This window comes from Epargyreus clarus, unplaced genomic scaffold (assembly GCF_041222505.1).
Source record: "Epargyreus clarus isolate Ecla_fem2 unplaced genomic scaffold, WU_Ecla_fem_2.2 ptg000035l, whole genome shotgun sequence".
Lineage (NCBI taxonomy): Eukaryota > Metazoa > Arthropoda > Insecta > Lepidoptera > Hesperiidae > Epargyreus > Epargyreus clarus.
In genome coordinates, this window is record NW_027332240.1 from 7,528,130 (window position 1) to 7,533,171 (window position 5,042).

The window sequence follows — 5,042 nt, forward strand, 5'->3', positions numbered from 1 at the left end:
ATGTAAAGTTTGTACATATTAAGACTTTTATTTCTAGATGTTATCCGCAACTTTGCTTGATTCAGGACGATTACATCCACATATTTTATTGTTCTTAGAAAATAGACGTTCACCGCAAACCCAGCAAACCTTTGAAACCTTTGAAGCTTTTGAAGGTGGTAGAACCCTCTGAGATTCGACTTTGGCGGCACCACGACCACACCTATTTCTGCCTAATAACAGCAGCTAAGGGTGATTCTGTGGTAAAAAATGTGGTAAGGGAGACATACTTTTCAGGGGCATACCAGCTTAGTCCTCAGGAGTAGCGGCGCATCCATGGGCGACCTCAGGCAGGAAACTAATCTCATCTAGTGTTGATTAAAGATGTCCATGGCCGGCAGTAGCCACTTATCATCAGATGGACTGCATGCTCGTTTGCTATTTCAATCTTATAAATTAAGAATTGAACTTAATTATGATTTGTAATTAAGCATCCCACTTAAGACTAGACAAGTTACAGAAATTTGATAAACGTCTCAATTTATACACATAGTAAATAGTTACCACGGAGTATTTAATCCATCATAAAGTTTAGACTTAGAAGTTAGAACCAGTCATACATTATTACAAAAGGGAATTTCATAATAAAGTTAAATTAGTTTGCTTGTGTTTTGGCTTGACATCCTTGAAAATATGTTGTTACTTTTGGAGCATATTTTAGGCCAAATACATGGTAATAATATTTTTTTACCATTGGTTTATTTTATGAGATGAAAAACTTTCTATTTTAAGCCGACTCCTGAAGGTAAAGTTTTTCGACCTTATCTATGTATATTTCGAAACTTAATGGTTTGACGGGTTTTAATATATGAAGTTGCGTTGGATATATCAGAATTGTTAGCAATCTGGCTTAAAATCATTATTAGTTATGATTATACTACGACATTTATCCAATGTAACTTATTTGGGATTATTTCCTTAGTTTTTGGTGATTTATTTTTCTATATAATACAACCATTTTTTGAACATTTAGTTATTAAGACATTACTGGCCGCAAATTAAGCGGTTATTACATAAATGAACAATAATATATCCTTTTTATAAATTAGTCTATTTGGCCTCGTGCAGAGCTGTCTAACCTAGCGAACATTACCAAAAACATTTCGAAATTGTTCAGCGGAATTTAACTTTATATCTTTACTTTACTATTAGAATATTTGAGCATCCTAATTAATGATATTGTAGCGACTTCCCGCTACTCGTCAACAGATGGCGCTGTTGAATCACGCTATCGAAGTTTTCTAAACATCTTGCATATATACAAGCTCCGAACTGAGACTGTCGGAGCACGGACGCTCCTCGGGCACGATCACCTAGCCCGGCGGGAGATCTCCCTTTACTAAATTATAAATGCGAATGAGTTTTTTGTCACACTTTCTCGGCTTAACTAAATAGCCGATTGTCATGAAATTTTGTACACACATTGTCAATGGTTTGGAAAAGGACATAGGTTATTTTTTATCCCGAAAGTACAGTTCCCGAAGGATAGATAAAATCGATATAATTTTAATTCAATCTCGATAATGTATTTGTAAATTTAGACTTTATCCTGATGAGCACAATGTTATGAAATTATCGTATAGTCGCACTTTAAAAACGAGGAAACCCGCGGGTAAAACTTAGTTCTATATATTTTCGGCACTCTAAGCTGAGACTTAAGTGTTTAGAATATTCCAGAACTCGAAAAGTTTGTTCGAGTTTGTAAGCTCATTATCAAGTACATTGATAAATAGGAGAGCTTTGTTATGACTACGTATTATACAGAGCTTCCATTATACTAACAAGGTATCATATATCATTAAGAGAATGTCACTGTAAGAGTTGGGAAATATTTGTTTCGCAAATAAGAGAATGTGAACAAGTGTTTGCTCGCATATTCGCCCGTGTAATGATGAAGTGTATTTCTAATCAGTATATGTAAGGTTATTGTTTGTGTGTGCGTTGGTATGTCTGTGTGCGTGTGTGTATATATATACAGCGGACTAGCAGTTTTACGTGGATTATACATATTATAATCCACGTAAAACTGCTAGTCCGCTCTGAATATAGAACTGAATCATGTCTCCATAGAAAAATGTATGACTACACCTGGTCGCAACAACTTCAGAGCGGACTAACCGTTTGGCGCGGACTACACAATTGTAAATTAATTGTTCCGTTTTTATACCAATATGTAATAAAGCAAAGTTAACAAATTGTTACTAGCTCGTTAAGGCAGTGTTCTCTATTATTCAACAAGGAACAATTTTAATAGCCTGACGCCGTTTCGTAATTAATAACAAATCAGAAGTAAATTAAGTTTTTAAGTAAACTTTTCTATTTGCGATCAGTTAAAGTTTAAAATTTGGTTATTGTTTACTTTTGCACTTAAAAGTTTCTCTTATTACTTCGTCAGTCTTTTCGTCTCTACGTTTTACTAAGTTTTCATATAATCACAAAATTAAAAAAATTGTAGCGATTTACTCTTACTTGACTCCGGCAGCTCCAGCGGCACACATATTTCTGCCTAAAAACAGCAGTGTTAAGCGCTGCTGTGTTCCGCTTTTAATGGCCTGATAAAGGAATCATACTTATTTAAGGCGTTCCACTTCGTCTTTAGGGGTAGCAAAGCTTCTGTGGCCAACCTCAGGTAGGAATCTGATCTAACCTGGGGTGCATTACAGATGTCCATGGCAGTAGCCACTTACCTACCATCAAGTGGATTAGTTATCTTTTCGGCGATGTATATGCTTAATGTTTTTTTATAATATAGGAGTAGCAGACGAGCATGCAGTCTACCTGATGGTAAGTGGCTACTGCCACCCATGGACATCTGTAATCAACTCCAGATAGGATTAGATATTCCTATCCGAGGTCGGCCACACACAAGCTGGAACGCCTTAGAAAAGTATGTCTCCCTTACCACACCCTTCAAAGCAGAACACAGCAACGCCTAACACTGCTGTTATTAGGCAGAAATATGTGTGGCGGTGGTGCCACCGGAGTCGAACAACAAAGGGCTCTACCACCTTCAAAATGTTTCAAAATGTTTGTTTTGGTTCTTCAACTTCGAAATTAGGTCTAGTATTTTAGGTAAATAAACAGTAACACTAGTTTTATAACATTTAAGACGCAAACAAGAAATACACGGCACGCCATCACGCAGGGTCACCGAATTAGGTTAAAGACCCTAATTATTCACTTTCTTTTGCTTTCGGTAATTTCGTTTGCTCGGTGGTAATATTTAATGGCTGCCTGATTAGTAAACGTTGCTTACATCACAGCTTACATTACTAATCTTATATTTTGATGAATCAGATTTTATTACGGTTTAAAAAAATAAATATAAGAACGAAAGAAACCTGCAGCTATTTTTTGTTATAAAATGAAAAGGTTAAAATTATAATCAGTTTTCGGATTCTTTTTTTTATAAGAATTGTTAATATTGAGATATTGCTTTATCTTAAAATGCGATTAGTCTTGAAATATCTAATCTTTTTTTTTATTTGTATCTACGAATACATAGGCTTCTGTGGCTTTTATCGTTAAAATATATTTCATTTTTAATTGGATTTAAAAATTAAATTTGGACGAGTTAAAAAGAAATCGGCCTTCCAATCAAGAGGAAGAGACCTGAGATGACAAAAGCATATGTAGCCAAGAGATAATTCTAAAAGAGATAATAATTAAAGAGATAAACAATCCAATTTTGTATGTGTAAATTGAAAAGGTTATGGGAGAGTAAATATTAGGAACGAAAGAAAAAAAGAAACCTTTCACTAAATATTTTTTTAAATCGAGGCCCGAGGGGTTTAAATTTTTATCAATTATCATAAAATGCGATTTATTTTGAAATCACTACTTCAGAAGTTTTTATAATTATAAGGCTTTGTGTCAAATAATTTTGAAATAATGGCAATTTTATTTCAGAACACTAGGTCTAGTTCAACTGGTCCTTTTTATTCATTTTTTAAGTTTGTAGGATTTAAAAATAAAAAATAAAATGTTTCCTATTATAATTAAATAGATATCAAGTATATTTAATATTTATTTTAATATCCCGTTACTTTCGTTTTGCACAAAAGATAAGGACTAAATGATCCAATGTTTCTTTTGCTTTCGTTAATTTAGTTTACTCGGTGGTAATATTTAATGGTTGCCTTGTTGCCCTGATTAGTAAACGTTGCTTACACCCACTAATCCCATTTCAAGATGAATCAGCTTTCATTACGACATAAAAGACGCTAATTTTGCGTTTACGGATTACAGGCTAGTCAAAAGGTTTGGGTAAAATTAGTATTAAGAAAGAAAGAAAGAAAGAAAAGAAACCATTCATTAATTAGACCTTAATTTCAGGGTTCTTTATCAGTCATTATTTTTTTTTAATAAAATCTAGTACTATCTAGTAGGTATTTTAATAAAAATCTAAACTAAGAAACATATAAAAGTCGATTTATTTTAAAACCACTAACAAACACTTTGATTTATTCGTATAGATACGAGTAGTAATAGAAGAGCTTTCGTGTTATTTTTTTTTGTTACCAATTTTTTTTTATTTATATCAATTCTATTACAATTTTATTTTTAATTTTACCCGACTTCAATAAAAAGGATAACCTTCTTAAACAAAATTTTGTATTTCGAGTATGTTTATTTATAGCATTAAATACTCGTATAGCAATAATCATAGGAAATTCCCAGAAATGGGGCCAGCAGGCTTACAGAAGACCAATCATAAGTAAAAACTAAAGTAGTTTTTACCAAAATCAAATCTTACAGAAAACTTTTTGAATGTCGTAACTAACTACCACCACTTCACAAGGTGTATCGTTATGGAGAAGAAGCGGCGAAAGGAAGTCCATAACACACATCTTTAAAAAAAATGTTTTATACAATTGCAAACTTAACCTAATGGTACATGTGGAGCTAGAGCTACTTCAGACCATATCGTTTTATCAGTCAAATAATCACTCAGCCTATAGTACGCTCTTTACACAGCGTTTGTTTAAAGACAAGTTTAAACT